Raw genomic sequence first — 18,073 nt, 5'->3', positions numbered from 1 at the left:
AGCAGAGTTAATTACACCGCCCCAAATACACACATTACTGCAGCTAAACCTATTGAATTCTTCCTCCAGCTTCATGTTTGACAAAAGTACGAAGGCTGCAAAGCTTCCTGGATCTCATTCATGGATGTTGTCTTTGTTTGTGTTGCCTCTGGCTTCACAAACGATTCTCGATAAAAATCATTTCAAGGTCCATCTCTAGACTTACTTCAAAGTGAGTACAAAACAACCTATATTACTCCAACTGCTATTGGTACAGCTTCATTTGTCCTGGCATATAGTGACTCACGTTATTTTATTCTGCAAAATTTGCCTATTTGATAAATAGGAGTTATCTTTCCAACTGAATAGGACTAAGGTAGGAAGATGAGACTCATTGTTTGTGTTATAGACAGGGGCGCCGTATAGGGGGGAAAAGTTATGACCGACAGAGCGCCCTCCGCAATTTATGTATTTATTTATTTTTCATAGAAATAAAAAAAAAAAACTGGGGCCCTGTGAATTACAAAATTAATCATATTGTGTATTCTAAAATAGTTTTTAGCAGTAAAAATCAAATGTTGCCTTTCCCAGACCAAAAAGCACACATCCATATTTGCACTGAACCCCCTGGATCTGCATGAAATGGTTGGTTCCTGCTTGGAGCGCTTGACGGTGACGGTGTTCAGCAGCAGTCAGTGGAAAACAAGAACGACTGTGGCTATTACTATGCCGCCAAGAAAAATAATAAAGTCAGGTTTAAAAACAAATAGAGATATATAGAGAATAAAACAAGAGTGTCAGGAGACTGAGGAGACTGATCTTTTCACAGATTATCTGTCTCGTAACAAACTGTCACGACATCGTGCCAGCTTTAACAAATATGGAGAAAACATATTTTTTTATTAAAGTTATGTACTGCAGCTTGAATAAAATGCAACTACATAGCATTTTTTGAGAAGTCTGGATTCCTTCATGTATATTTTGCATGTTGCCTTGACCTTTGCTCATGGGGAGAGACAATTCAGTAAGCTAAAACTAATAGAAATACTTTAAGCAACCTGTATGCAGACTGTTTCATGTAAAATTCAGGGGCAGTAAATATTTTGCTAGTATCAGTATTGAACCAAAGAAAGCAAGATTGTAGATATGGAAAACACGTAAATAAATTATGAACAAAGTTCAGTTAGGCTAAAGCAACATACAATACTGAGGTAAAACACTTGCATACGGTGTGTGTCTTTATGCTTAAGCACATTTCTGCCTTTATAGCAACTTCTTTTTTTTTAAATTCCAAATGGATCAGAGATAAGAAAGAAAACAACTATTTGATTTCATCTTTCCAAAAGATTAGAAACAAGGAGCATTTTAAATTCAGAATTATTGTTTTATCTTTATAAAACCAATTTTTCTTCTAAAATTGGCAACTTTTTGTGTTTATTTTTGTATGTAACCTGTGAATCAAAAATCTTTGATTTTCAGAAATTCTTGCATGTTTATCCAAAGTTCTGCCATGATCTGCCATTGTGTTTACAACCTTTTGAGCTTCAGGTTTGGTTTAGGTGAAACCTTTCTTATGCATTTGTTTTGTTCAGTAACTCATGATCCTTTCAATATTTTCAATTCACTATGTCATTGTATCCAACCTTTGCAGCAATGGCCCGGTGCAAGATGTGTGATGTTCAATTTTCCATACCATACCATACCATACCAACTTTATTTATGAAGCACTTTATACACCAACAGGACCAAAGTGCTATACACAATGATAAAATAAAATGCGATTATAAAAAAGAAAAGACTGAAATATAAAATACATACAGACACAATAAAACAAATAAAACAAAGTGTAACCTCTCAGACTGTGCCAAAAGCCAAAGAAAAAAGATGGGTCTTAAGAAGAGACTTAAAAACAAGTGAAGAGGCTTTTCTTATGCCCAAAGGAAGATTATTCCATAGCTTGGGGTTTGCCACAGAAAAAGCACGGTCCCCTCTGAGCTTACACTTTGTTGTTGGTACCTTCAGAAGCAGCTGATCAGCTGACCTGAGGGAACGGGATGGTGTGTAAGAATGTAACAGCTCAGACAGATAAGGAGGGGCGAGGCCATTAAGAGCTTTAAAACAAATAAAAGGATTTTAAAATTAATCCTAAAATGTACTGGCAACCAGTGTAAGGAAGCCAAAATAGGGGAAATATGGTCAAATTTCCGCGTACTTGTTAAAAGACGTGCAGCAGCAATTTTCCTGCTAAGTTCAAATACAGAAAACCTGTTTGTCTTTGTCAACAAAGGATTATAATAATGTAAATGTTTGACATAAAATTACAGAAAATCCAATTTCAGTGTAAGTCTGGAGAAATTTGATTATTGCATCCTACACCACTTTCTGACTCAGACCCAGGTTTCGAGTTAAAATGTGTCCTTCCTTCACATTCCTCTGAAGAAAATAAAAGAAAACATTATTACTCTGCATTTAGCTTTCCTTTTGGATGATTCGGAACTGAAAAGAAGTAGCTGTCCTTGATAATGTCCCCTCTCTATTTCTCTGACCGGCAGCCAGACCCAGATTTAGATTTAAAGCTGTCACTCGATGGCAGAGGCAACAGACCTTGACTGTGTTGTGATCACTGAGCTCATCCTGGTGTCTGACCTCAGAATGAATGAAGTTAAAAATGTTCAGCAGAGTGACAGCAGGAAACAGCCCTAACCTGCAGAATAGCTCACTGCAATTCAATTCAGACCTTCAGTCATGGTTCATGTCTGGTTCTGAGGAAACCATAACATAATTTTATCTTTTTTTCAACATGTTCTCACCACTTTTCTTTTATCCTTTTTCTCAAATGGGAGGCTTTAAAATTGATCTGAACTTTTCTTAAAGGTGGCAGCAGCAATTCTTTCCACTGCTGTACTTCTTTTGTACCTGTAGAACATAAAATGACTTTATGACACCAGTGACATTTCCACAATTTTGCAGCTTTTTACTAGGTACAAGAGGGGGAATTACAGCATAAGAATGTGAAAAATTATTAGGTTACCACTTTTTTCAGCACCTGGAATTTTATTCTTTCTGAATATGCTGCTCTTTTTTCTCTTTCTCATTAGGAAATATGCAGGATGGAAGTAAGAAAATATGATTGCTGGATCTATCAAAACTCCATGCCAGCAATACATAATACATTTTTAAGCCCCATGAATACACAGGTAGCATGAAAAAAAGTTTACAGGTTTTATAAACAACATGTGGGGTTTACAAAACCTGAGAAATTGTAGCATATTTTGATTATGTTTTAGAACAACAACTTGTATTTTCCCAGCACTGTATGGCTTAAATCACAATCTCTGTAGATGTGCCAGTTTAACTCTCTTGTCTTGAAATCTGAGTTTATTCAAAATGCATCTGGGGCTGGATTTCCAAATGCCCAGACCAAAAAAAAATCATTAAAGCCCTGTGATATATTTCATTTCAATACATCACTCAACAGTTCTTTTTTTTTTTTCCTGTACTGTAAAATGCATTTTCAAGTAGGCGAAAACCAAAAAAGGGTATGTATTTTTAAAACCTTCCTTTAGCTTCCCCTTATTCAATGCCTTTTTCTGCCAACAGCATTGTTTTGCATGTCCTGTATGGAAAATAATTTTCCCCCTCTTTCAAGCATATATATATATATATATATATATATATATATATATATATATATATATATATATCCATCCATCCATCCATCTTCTTCCGCTTATCCGAGGTCGGGTCGCGGGGGTAGCAGCTTCAGAAGGGAGGCCCAGACTTCCCTCTCCCCAGCCACTTCTTCTAGCTCCTCCGGGGGAATCCCGAGGCGTTCCCAGGCCAGCCGAGAGACATAGTCCCTCCAGCGTGTCCTGGGTCTTCCCCGGGGCCTCCTCCCGGTGGGACGTGCCCGGAACACCTCACCAGGGAGGCGTCCAGGAGGCATCCTGACCAGATGCCCAAGCCACCTCAACTGGCTCCTCTCGATGTGAAGGAGCAGCGGCTCTACTCTGAGTCCCTCCCGGATGACTGAGCTTCTCACCCTATCTCTAAGGGAGAGCCCAGCCACCCTACGGAGAAAACCCATTTCGGCCGCTTGTATCCGCGATCTCGTTCTTTCGGTCATGACCCAAAGCTCATGACCATAGATGAGGGTGGGAACGTAGATCGACCGGTAAATCGAGAGCTTCGCTTTTTGGCTCAGCTCTCTCTTCACCACGACGGACCGGTACAGCGCCCGCTTGACAGCAGACGCTGCGCCAATCCGCCTGTCGATCTCCCGCTCCCTTCTTCCCCCATTCGTGAACAAGATCCCGAGATACTTAAACTCCTCCACTTGGGGCAGGACACCCCCCCTGACCCGGAGAATGCACTCTACCCTTTTCCGGCTCAAGACCATGGCCTCGGATTTGGAGGCCATATATATATATATATATATATATATATATATATATATATATATATATATATATATATAGTAAGTATATACACCTTATTTTAGGCTGATAATTTAGTATTCACAAAGAATACATTGTGATTCCTAGTATGCATTTTGCCTGTGGTTGGAGGAACACTAAACTGGAAATTGTTGCATCTTTTATTTGAATGACCACTGACCACTAAAATAGATCTTAAAACCAGAGCTTTTCTGACAGCCCATAATTCAAAAGTGTGAACCCGACTTAATGAGCTTTTATCATTGAGATAGAAATAGATACATGATGTGTGGGCCAAAGTCACTGTAATATGACTTTGAACTTAGTGGCCAGATTTTAATTTACAATTCTCCTACCTCTGTCTCCTCTTTGTTATAGTCAGTGTCAGAGGTATTAATTAGGTTAGATTAAAATGCCTTTAAATTCTTCTAGGAATCTAAAAAAATTACAGATTCATAATGGTGTTTATTGCCCTGCGACAGACTGGCGACCTGTCCAGGGCGTACCCCGCCTCCCGCCTGGAACGTAGCTGGAGATAGGCACCAGCAACCCTCCCGACCCCATTAGGGACAAAGGGTGAACAGAAAATGGATGGATGGATGGATAATGGTGTTTACTAAAGCCAGTTAAAATCCCAAAGCTGGCATTATTTTCTCCTTGCGAAGGAAAAACCCCTCTGGCTGTTCGCTTTCAGAATTGGAAGTTGGACTCAACACATGGATGTCACACTTGCAATATCATCATGGCAGCAGAGGGGCGTGTTTTTTCATGCAAGTAACTGTATCCTGATGCACACACATGGAGGACACTAAAGAACCCGGACATGCACGGTTTAGTCTTACCATGTATAAAACAGAGGCTAAAGTGATGCCACGGTGCTTAATTCTGTCTCTAATCAAACAGCTGATGCTTCGTTGGAAAAAATGTGATTCAAGTCTTTAATGTAATTACTTTGCCTCTTTGAAACCCATGGCTGCTTCTGTGAGGGTTTCCCAAGCAGAGCTGGAAGGTTTTTGTTGTTTAGCCACTGAGGCCAATGATTCACCACACCGTGATCACACACTTTCCCCATTAATTAAAGTTTCATATGAAGAGTCATTTGGGAATCATTGTTTCACAGCCATACTCCCATCCAGATGGCTCTGGATAGGAAGCCTCAGAGGATGCCTCTTTTGTTAGTCTCTGTCACTGAGACAAATTTATAAATTTCTGTGGGGTTAGACTAACTTTCTTTTAATTGCTGGATATTAAACAAAGAAACTTCTCATCACGTCTGAAAGTTTGGAGAGCATGTTAATGGCTGTTAACATGGAGGAAGTATGTCACCCCTCACAAATTCAGATCACGGAAATCCCACAAGGTTCCCTCAGATCATTCTGATTCTGGATGTTTTGATTTTCATGTTTTCTAGTTCATTTAAAGTAGACTTCAGTTTAATAAAAATCAATAAAATGTCCTATTTTTAAAATAATATACATATTTTGCTATTGAAAAAATGCAGTGTTCATATTATTGTTATATCAATGCCACACAAATAACAGTAAGGTCTACATGTAAGATACACAACAGAACTCCAAGAATAAGCTAAACTTTTATTTTGACAAAAATGCTGTTGTATTACACCTGTATGTCATGAAATGGTTCATAAAAACTTTGAGCAGAAGAAATGTGCACTGCAAAGTATTCTCAAGCTAGAAGGAACATGTAGTTCTTCAGTTAAGGTCTGGCTCTGCTACTGTTCACCTGCGCAGACCAGGTGAAACCCGAAATCAATGTATCTGGGATGAAATAACCCTGATCAGATTTCTGACTCCTTTCAACATAAAAGTCCAAACACATGTATGATGGATCTCCTCACCTTGTTTATATTTCAGAAAAAGCCCAGCCAGGCAACAGAGGATGCTCATTTCACCCACTTGTCCCCCATGATTTAATTTTTTCTATCACGTAACATGAACATAGGTTATTTTACCATGTCAAAGTGTAGCATTGCCCTCATTACTGCAGCTGCAGGCCCGATCACCCTAATTCTGAGGAAGGACCATTCCACTTTTTCGTAATTATGAACCATGGCCATATTCTGAGGAGCTGACAATCAACAAAATGATTGTGTTTTGCCAGTTTTCTATTTCGAGATAAAAATGGCAACTTCTAAAAACAAATTACTCTAATCAGCTTCATTCAGAGTGCATTTACCACTTATTTCATATAGGTACACAGCATTTTTTTAATGTACCATTACATTTTAAATGTTAACAATTTACACAACAGTACAATAGTTTCTGAATGTGTGACTCTTTATCTACTGTATTATCTTTATTAAGGCACTAGAAGCCTTTGTTGACAGTAATCAGACAGGAAACAGGCAAAGAGAGGTCGGGAAATGATGTGCAGCAAAGATCTCAAAGTCAGGAGTCAAACCCAGGGAGGGAGCATCGAGGAACGAGCCACCCACTCTACTGCCACAACACACGACGCTCGCTCATTCATTCACAGAATTAAGCCTTAAAGTTTAACAAGTTGGGTAAAATTATATAGTATTTATTTTTGAGTCACTGACTTTCAAAACGGAGACACACACTTGTGAGGAATGTTTCTTGGAAAAAGTTACTAAGCTATAAAAATAAGGAGGAAAGCATAAATAGATTACTGATGTATATGTGGGTGGATGTATAAAGGAACTGGATCCAACATTTACACAATTTGATAGGAAAAAATTAATCTTTTTTTTAATACAACCTCAATTATTCAATACATAGTTGACCTGTAAATTATTCAAACATTTCTGTACTTTTCAAAACTGTGTAGGATCACATAAAAACTCATAGGAAAAAACAATTACTGATTAGATGACAAGTTGCTTCTTCATTTGTTTACTTTCTTACTTAGACACTGTCAGTTTGTTTTTGTCTATGTACTTTGCCAGAAATCTCACAAATTCTGAACATTTCAGTCTGACATACACAGCTGAATGGTTCTTATTCTAAGGGAGGATCATTCCTAAGCTAGCCAAAAGTACCAATCTCTATGTCTGGAAAGTATTTCTATCTGTGATGTTACTGCTCTAATTTCTAAATCTTTGTGAAATATACTCCAGGGCTGACCCAGGACTCTCTGGGGGAACCATGCGCTCCTTCTGCTCCGGAAAAACCTTTGGTTCCTGTAAAATGAGCTGGAGTTTCAATAAGAAAAGAGGTGTTGCAAGTTTCCATTCTCTTCTTATTTCTCTCACAACCGAATCTTGGACAAGGATAGATTTGAATGTGTTGATAATGATCTTTAGACATATTGATCAATTACAGCTTTCGGGCATCCATACACTGCTTTTGCTGCTGGATTCTAGTGGTGAATCTGAATCAAATACCATGCCTCCTCTGCTCACTCAGTGCATAAAAGTTTAGACATAATTTGATCTTTTACATTAACCTTGAAAGGGGCTGCTGAATGGATGATGGTAATTCTATAGTGTTTAAATTGGCTCACAGTTCATCTTCACACATTAAAAACAGGAACAGTCCTTGCTATTTTTCCCCAGTTCAAAGCTACACAGATCTAATTGCTATATATAAGGTTTTGTCCTCAATAAGACCTTTTCTGTTTGATAATTCAGTATAAAAGCACGGAAAACCAGCAGATTTCAGTTTCTCTCACATCGCAGACCTGAATTGATGGTTTTCTGTCATAGTTTAAGCATAGTTTTTTAGCTGACGCTGCTGCTGTAAACACTGATGTGAGGCTGTTTCAGAGGGGAATATCACAGTGAACCTCATCACGTTCTTACTGCTCCCATTCATCACCAGCACATTGTTAACTTTTTATTGCTGACTTCCAGGAGAAAAAGGCTTGACAAACCTGCAGACTTCAGTCCACGTTGTAAAGAAAGCCAGCTCACTCTGGCGCAGACCGAGTGCATAAAACAGTTACGGATAATGGAAAATAAAGATCACAGCAGCCTTTTTTTTTTTTCCTACAGCCATAACTTGCCTTAAAGTAAATTACTGTGCTGTAAAAAATAAATTAAAGACTTATTTGCTCAGCCGCTGCACTTTGTCAGGAATTCATCATCTGAAATTCGTAAGAAAATTACAACCATCAACTCCACTTATCTGGTAATTATTATATAAATCACCAGCAAGATGGAAGGGCTCTTAACATGTATACATTTTTGCCCTTTCTTACTTACATAAAAGAAGGTTCAAAACTTATTGTGTGAACAATTCTCACATTTGTCCTGAAAAATAGCCACCTATGCTGCAAGGTATTCTGCAGCTGAGTCAAATGCCTTGTTTTTGTTCTGTTTTGATAAAGCATAGCTGCGAATTTTCTCCATATGTGGATGTTTGAGCTCATCAGACGGTGTCGAGGATATGAAGATGCAGTAACAGTTGCCATCTGACTCACCGGCGGCCGTGTGGAAACAAATATCTCTCAGCCTCCACCGGCAGCTTGCTGTAAATCAGCATGTGGCAGAAACATATTTCCTCCTGCTCTCTTCGCAGCCTGCGAGGTGGGGAAGGAGAGGCAGAGTTATAATGTATGAATGTTTCTGTGGCGGAGATTTGAAAACGACTCTAAACTGTCAAATGACCCGCATCTGTGAGGAGAAAAAAATGAAAACAAACGACGAGGTAAATAAGCTGAAAATATGAAATCCAACACCCATAGATCTTCAGCTGAGAGAGAGACGCTGCTCAGGTGTGACATCCTAGGGATGACATGTGTGAAAAATGACCTGATGTGGGGGAGGAAAGCAGAAAAACTGGCAAAAGAGCAGGAAAAGTTGTTTTCTAAAGATTATCTTTAGAAAAACATAATTTCAAAAAGGCCTGTGTAAAGTTTTTAAATGTTAGACGTTCAAATGTCTTTGTAGACTCTATTTTTAAATTATATACACACACACACACGCCCCCACGTTTTCCACGTGCCACAAAACATTTGAGATGACCATTAGTATTTGAAATACATGTATTAATTAATTTGGAGACAGGTAAGATAGTGACTGCTCAAAACTACTTAACACAAATGCACTTTAAAAAAAAAATCAAACTAATACATTTACAACTATGCAATAAAACTTTTAAGTACGAGTCCAGCTCATGATAAAGGTAGGCTTCAAAGATGTTTTATTCATAAAAATAAATCTTTCTCAGTAAGATTTTCATAGTTTGCCTATTTGTTTTCCTAATTTCTGCACTTATTTCTTTCATCAAAAGATACATATTGAAGTCCTCCCGACCCACCAGGGACCAGGGTGTGCAGAAAATGGATGGATGGATGGATGGATGGATGGATGGATGGATGGATGGATGGATGGATGGATGGATGGACACTAAAGCTTTGCCAGTAGCAATTATAATTTGGATTGACTGCTGACTTTGAAGCAAGCAAGAGTTAAAATATATTTAGATCTAAAAATGTTTGGATCTTTGGAGATATTGTTCTTGATAATGATGTTGTCTTCAACACCAGATACAACCAAGTCCAGAAACATGCTCTGCCACGCTGCAGTTTCTCCACTCTGTCTCCTCCAATGTGTTTAACCCCCCAGCACCACCCCAAGAGAACCTCAGTGAAAAAAATGAGCTTACCCGGCTGAGTGTGGGATTTCCAGGAGCATTGTCTCAGCTTTTATTCTCATTAAGCTCCTGGGAGATGATGAGCCCTTTCCTTTTCTTCTCTGCAGCACGTAGAATTCGAATTACACCCCGGCGCAGCTTTTCTTCTGGGCCCTTTTATGGATCTCAGCTTCTCCTGCAGCAGGGTGGCAGATTATTAATCAGATTCATAAATAATAAAAGATGTCAGCGAGGCCCCTGGGCACCGGGGCCACTGCTTCTTCCACGGCGAGGAGAAGTGATGGAGGATAACGCAGAGGGAACAATATTAACACAAAGCCGGCTGGATTTATTCAAAGTGTGCTTACAGTCCACCTAAAGAGGACTCTTTATAAAAACCTGAGCCTTATTAATATTCTGCATGCAGCTCAGGACGGCTGCAGAAATTAACATGAGGCTAATCTCTCGCTTCCTCAGAGTGTTTAAGTTAATGGTGCTGCTCACCTGCTGCCAGAGAGAGAGCAGCCACTAAGTTTCTATACCAAGTGACCTTCACTGAACTCAGATATTCTAACTTAATCTGTCTGCAGGATTTTATTTTTTTATTTTTTTGTCACTAGGCTTCAGTCAGTGCAAGAGCAAATAAAAATATCAGCAGATCTTATAATCAACAGTGTAGGGAATATTTTATCTGAACCCTAATCCAGTTTTAATGTTAATGATTTATTAAATCAGTTTGGTCATACTTCTGTCAACTTACATGTGTCCTAAGTAAGCCAGTGGGCTTACTTAGAGTAACTATGCAGTCAAAGGCAAATGATGAATATATATTTTAAAATGTTTTACATATAAAAATGTAATGTGGTGAGATCAGACTAAAATCAAACTTTTTGGACTATGTCAAGCTCCTATGTTGAGGAGATAAACTAATGCTGCACATCACACTGAACACATCGTCTCTCTCCTGTGATACATGGAGAGATGCTTTTCACAAGTAAAAACTGCACACCTGAGTTCAGCTTTACTATGGCATAAACCCTAAATATACACAACAGTTCCAAAGGAAATGTTTTGAGCAAAATATGTTAACTTGTTACAATGACCCAGTCAAAGTCCAGACCTAAATGCAAGTGAGATGTGGCAAATCTATGGCAAGACATGAAGATCAATCTTCATTGACTCTTTTACCAAAAGTGACTGAACTTTAACTATCTTGCATGGAAAAATTAGAAGGTTTTTGACTCTAGATGTACTAAAGTTGATAGAAGCATATCACCCAAAAAAAAAAAAAAAAAATCTACAGGCTGAAGTGGTTCTGAGAATACTAAATAACTTTCAGTAATTTCAGTGATTAATAGTGGCTGGTGTTTAAACAAGCTCTTAATTGATTCTGTAAATGAATCTGGTTGCCTTTCTACAAACCAAGAGCCAAGTCAGAGCATTTTCATTTTACTGTAAACATTTCATCCAGTTAATGGATGTATTTGGGCATGAATTAAAAATTACAGGTTGAGACACATGCAGGTGTTAACGAGTTTACTTTATAATATTAAAAATCATTTTCTGTTGCAATTGTGGTGTATTATTAAAGGATTTGTTATCTCCCTCCCCTTTTTTATTGTTTTTGTGAAGGAGTGAGATGCTGTTTAACAAGAAAGACCATATTTTTCCCATATCTGCAAAGAGATGACATAATATCAGCACCTTAATTTATTGATACTATTTTCAAAAACAAGTAGCACTGATAAAGGCTTCACTATCAGCTGATCACAAGTTAAACACAAAGTTTAGAGCAAGATTTACAAACATCAGCTGGCGACATTAAAAGATGAAGTGTTTAAGAACTAAGCAGAAAAAGGCCTTCATGTGTTTGATGGAAAATAATGAGTTTTAAGTGCATCTCTAAGCAATGTATTTAACTATTTGTAAACTTGGTGTCATTGACATAAAATAATGTGTTTCTGGTGCTAATCAGATATTTTTTATTGTTGTTGAGGACCAGTTTCTTTCTTTTATGGCTTTCAATTTTAAATTAAACAGATCAAAGGTAAATAAAGGAGATTTAAACATGGCATTCACAGTGTTTTGATTGGCTCTTGTTCCATTTGAGTCCTTTCCTCTGGTCCAGGTCCAAATTTAGCACTGGAACCGATTAAGTGGAAAAGATGTATTTCAAAGAAACAAATGCATTTCTCAGACTGTACGTATGCAATCTCTCTAAGTCTTGAGTCCGGTCCAAGGATTCCTCCTTGTGGCATGGGTCTGAAACACCTCCCCTTGGGTTCTTGTTCTCCTTCAGCAGTAGCTTATTTACAGCAGATTCTCGGCCTTGATGTCGACAGTTTATGCCCCAAGTTTAATAAGGAGGAAATTAACTTTATTTAACCACCCGAGACATTTAGACACAATCCATCCTTCACCTTCTGTCCAGTAATTTAAGTAGATGGTGAACTCTGAACTAGCGCCACCTCTAAGGTCAAGGCGACTTATCTGGCTGTGACCAGCACCCCGAGCCCCCTGAATGTTTAGGGAGGGGTGAATGAGTTAGTATAACAGGGGCCAAACACAGGGGCCCTGAAGTAAGTGGCAATTTATGGTAATGAGAAGTGATCTTTCCTCGTGAACGTGATAACCTCGACGTTAATCCTCCCTTCTCGACCTTTCGATGCCCTCCTGTTCGACACTTTTATTACAGTTTAATCACTGCCCTCAAAGAGGAGGTGAACACACTAAAGCAAAAGCACACATTTACATGTGAGGCCTCAGACATTGTGTTTTTAATACCAGTTGATGTTATTTCCCATATTTATTTATAAGTGGTTTGATTTTTGTCTTCGCTATTTTGACAGGTGATTTGAATTAAAGCTAGGATGTTCTTAGGTTTTGGGGAAAAAAACAAACTATTTTAAGTTACTGAGAAGGAAGAATATTATTTGAGAGGTAAGAAAGAGTGACACAATTTAATGTTTACCTGGATCTTTAAAAAAATAACCTAAATATTGTAAGAACAACAACCAGAACCTAAAAGCTCTCTGAACACTCTCAGCAAGAAAGACTGGGCTTTTTCTGCAGAGGAAATGGATTGTAATTATTGACAAGAACTAGACACTGACTCTGCGCACACTGTTTGCGGACATTTGGGATTTGGAGAGTACAGACTGCATGCATTTGTTGTGACAAATTCCTTCATTTCCCACATTTTGAATGGAACAGGTTTGATGAGCCAGTTGGCCTGACTTAGCCCCATTTCTACTCTATTGGAAGATTCACTGCACACCTGTTAGTGCGGCACATGGTGTCAGTCTGGCTGATGCGCATCCTTGCGACTGGTCATGGCGACTCTCAATCTTATCAGCTCAGTACTGCATACAAAACAGTTTGATGTGAACACCGCTTCCCAGTGAACAATTTACTGTGCGACATTGAATACAAGTTCATCCAAAATCTACCTGTATATCTGGCAGATGTTCACTTTGAGTCCACACGGAGTCACTTTAAAGTATGTGGGGACATCCAAGTAATGACGTTTGACCAAGTATGTGGGGGCCATTATGTTGTTGAAGGTAATGTTATAGTGTGTAAACTTTCCACCAACAATATCAGTGGAGCTTTGTTTAATCTCCAATGCCTCAGTGAATAGATGGCTGATCACGTTTATCCACAACACAGTATCCGTTTTCTGATGACTACTTCTAGGAAGATCATTTCAATCATCTCAAACTCTTTCAACATACTCCCATGTAAATAGAGCACCTTTATGTTGGCAGTGAAATAGTAAATCTGTATCTCGACCTGAATATACACCCCACTCTGATCTACTTACGAACATTAAAACACATCTGTTGGTCTCTGTTGTTGATACTATATTGACTCTGCTTTATCAGAGAGCAGCTCAGATGAAGGCAAGAGCAAATTTTTCACATATGTTTGCATCATTGCACATGACGATGAAGTTGCATGTATGTTGCATCATGAACCTAAAGATTTCCATCAAACAAGGATCCTTGTTTCCTGTCCAGATGGAAAAAAAACATACAGAGGAAGTGGAAATGAGTGGAAAACGCAACTGACAAACCATAAAAGCTAAATTAATGTATAACATTAAGATATTTTAAGGATTGTGAGTTGCATTTTTTATTGACAGAGAAACATTTTTTCATTCTTTTTTATCATTTCATTTTCTTTTTTCTTGTAAGAATCTCTTTTGATTTTCCCATTCTGTCTGACAACATGTAAACAGATTTGTTTTGGTAAACCTTCTTCACATTTTTGGCACAAATTGCAGGGTTTTTTGTTGTTGTTGTTTAGAAACTGGTCTCATTAAAAGGCATTTATTCTGATACAATGGAGATCACAGTGAATGTTTAAAGCACCTTTAAGTTATGACATAAAGACAAATTCTGAGGCAACATAATTCATGAAAGTCATTGCTCCACCTCTCATACGAACACTCCTTTTGGTAGGTTTGTTATTTACCAATGCAAACAAGTTTCATATTTTAAGTAGTTCTACTGCTGCTCTAGAGGAATTCTGAAAAAAGCATAGGATCACATCAGCATTTTCAATATACTGTATTCATTATCAATGATTTCCCATTAACATGTTTCCCAAAGAATGCTGTACTGCAGCATAACTAGCAGATGCCCACAAAAAGCCCAAAATTGGTTCAATACTTAACTGCATCCAGAGGCAGAAAAAATAACTTCCCAGATTAAAATACAAGCAACTTTATTCCAGCTTGGTCAGAGATTCTTCTGAAAAGTAACCAGAGGCCTAGGTTGATGTTTTCTTCTTTCCCTTGTCCTTATTTTATATCCCTGCTTCAGCTTTTTAAGTATCAGTCATCAGTTCCTACATCATTGCATAAATAGTGCTTTAGATCCCATTATGATTATGTTACCACCCACTGTATCTAACATACAGAGATAAATCTTTACTTCCCTAGATTGTCTTGTTTTTTTTTTTTACTTTTTTGAGTCATTCTTTTTGACTTTTTTTTTGTATCTTCAAATAGTTCCCCAGCTCATCATCTGATTATTATAACCACCTACCTGTCAGTGTGTTTGTTATCCTTTTTCCTCCAAACAGTTCTGACCCTTTGAAGCATGACTCTATTAAACCCCTTGCAATGTGTTGTGTTTGTCTGGCACCAAGATGTTAGCTGCAGATCCTTTAAGTCCTAAAACTTATGAGGTGGGTCCTCCTTGTTTGTTTAGTACATCCAACAGATGCTGGGTTGGATCGAGATCTAGCATGTTTGAAAGCTAGATCAACACCTGAGACCCAATGTTGTACTCCTAAAATCATTTTTGAATATTTTTTTAATCTATGGCGTGCCATGCTTTGGGCAGAAATCCCAGCCATTTCTGATTCTCATCTGCCCATCATTTCTGACCTTAGTAGTGGGAAGAGTAGGCATGACTGCATCAAAGAGTTATGTCATTTACACAAACATGATGAATTGTTGAATTCTCATACCTTTGTTTCATGACCAACATTTACTTCTTAAACCATTTGAGCAACAGTATATTGTCTGCTGCTCAATATACAGTACTGTTGTATATTGTACATTGTTGTAACAGTATATTGTTGAGCTGCAACACCTGGCCCTGGCCCTGGGTTTCATCTGGCCCTGGGAAATGAAAGCCAGTGCCAGGTTTCATTTCCCTTACGTGTCATTTGGCTGCCACTTATGCCACTGCTTCTTCACCTTTTGATAGTACCTCTTCCTCCTTTTTGGTTCATATAACTCCTTCTTCCTTAAGTTTCCTACATATCTACTCCTTCCTGTCTTTCAGTCTACTGATCGTTTTCCAATCAAAACATCTAAACCTGATAATTTCCTTATTAAACAATTGCTTTTCTTTGCTGAAAGAAAAAGAAAAGGATTAGAGCAGGTCTGGAAATGTCTTTGTTTGCCCAAAAGTGTCTCACGGCTTTCTTTCTTTAACTGAGACTTTCTGCTTTGCCCCTTTTTCCCACCTTTGTCTAATTTCTTCAGTAAGCATGATTAGTAGGGTTCCTGTTTTAACTTTCCCTGACACTTTTCCTCCTTCCATCTCTCAGAAACCCCTCTCATCATCTTTTCATTAGAACTACCTCTGCCCCTATACATTATTCAGCCTGAGTCTCAGTTTGTTCTTTATTAGACTGTCACCAGAGTGCATTCTACAAACTCATTAAAAAACTATTAAAGCCTGATGATTTCCTCTGATAACACAGAGTAGACTTTTGCTTTGCTCCTCTGACTGATCTTCTGACAGGACTCGTTGATGGAGAACATCTGCACATTAGTGAAGCCTACCCTTTAACCTTTATATATTTTATATATAAACAAATCTTTTATTTTGATTTTAATTTTTATATATTTCTTCAATGTCTTCACTAAGGGAAAAGTGAAACCAAAGTCAAATTTCTTGTGTATCTGCACAAACTTGGCGAATGAAGCGGATTCTGATTCTGTCTTCTAGGGGAAACTCTAGAGGACAGTAGAGCCACAAGTAGAGCTATGGGACCTCTGTGTTTAAACATGTCAGATGTGGTGGTTAATAGAACAAGGATACTTCCTGTAAAGGTTTTCCAGTCCACATTCCTCTGGCTAGGAAACACTTTGGAATCACTTTTGAAGAGCAGGAGAGATGAGTGGGTTGAATGGATGGCAGTAAAAAATGAAACATCTAAGCAGGAGCAGCGTTTGACCAATAGATTCGGATAAAACATGAAATTATACAAAACACTGGATCCGTTAGTAAGCGCTGATGTTGAACTCTTTCAAACTTTGTTTCCTATCAGAGGAAACCAGCAGGATGACCGGGAAACTTTGGACCTGAATCTGCTGATTGAAGCCTTTCTTCCTCCTCTGTGCACACCTCCATCTAAAATGGCTTCACTTTTATTAAACTTGTCTGTTCGAGGTTTCTTGTGTTGTCCTACACCCGCCGTGATGTCTTCAGACACTCACAATGATAAATTACATGTGTTGTGTATTTCAGAGAAGCAGAGTTTGAGCAGTTTTTCGTCCTTATTTCCACAGGGGATAATGTCGTGTTTTCGGAGAAGAACAGTTCCCGTGCCTCCTCTGACACGTTAATTGATGCTTTTCCTTTTCTTGTTCTCGGCTCTCTCCGGGGAGTTGCTTCTTTCCCGTGATTTGCCGTGGGAGTTTAACGGCAGCTGTGATCAGACACACAACAATCAGGCTTGTGGGGTGTCAGCTGATTTGTCAAGGCCTCATTTCTTTTTCCTGTTAAAGACTTGAAGAGGTTGAAGGGGCTCAGCTCTGAGATAATCTGTAGAAGAGGATGAAGAAGAGGAGACATCCAGGTGAAGAGGTGTTCATTTCCTTTCCTTCACTTCAAAACAACTTAGATCTTAAAATGTTTTTAATTAATCCACCTGATTCTCTGATGCCTCAAACATTGAGTGGTGATTATTTTAATATGTTTTGCCTTTAAAAATTATTCCCAAAGCTTCCCACACTGAAACGATTATTCTGAGCGGCTGTTATTAGCTGATCAATCAAAACCAAATATCATTCTTTGGATTTGTCAGAAAGCTGGGCATATTTTCATTCTGCCTGTGCTTATGGGAATACAAAACAGAAATAAAACTCTTCCTTTTTGATCTGAATTATAATTTGAGCTTTTGTTATTCTTCCATTTCACCCTTCTCTGAAAAGAAGGGAAAAAAGACCCCCATATGGATCGATTGCCCATTTTCTGTAATTTTCTGTGCTGTCTCCTGGAAAACATAAAAAGAAATCTGTACTTTTATTTTTTCAGATCAAGAGAGTCACAAAACAGAAATGAGAAAGAGGATCAAGAATTGGCAGAAAGTTTTTTGTATTTTTTTTTCTCCAAATTGTTCTTTGATCCATTGTGGATGGTTCTCTGTTCAGACATTGTGGCTTGTGGACAAAGGAAAGCGCATTTTATACTAGCTGTCTTTTTCAGAAGATACTGAACAATGAAGTAATAAATAACCATATAAGACATTGCTCAACCGTAAATCAATTCTGTCCAAAAGTCTTGATTCAGTCACTACTTATTTATTTCCTTAGTTTGATCTTGGTGTTCAAGTATTCATTTAAAGAGGTCATTTTGC

This window comes from Xiphophorus couchianus, chromosome 23 (genome assembly GCF_001444195.1).
Source record: "Xiphophorus couchianus chromosome 23, X_couchianus-1.0, whole genome shotgun sequence".
In the NCBI taxonomy this organism is placed as follows: Eukaryota; Metazoa; Chordata; class Actinopteri; order Cyprinodontiformes; family Poeciliidae; genus Xiphophorus; species Xiphophorus couchianus.
This window is presented reverse-complemented; position numbering follows the sequence as displayed.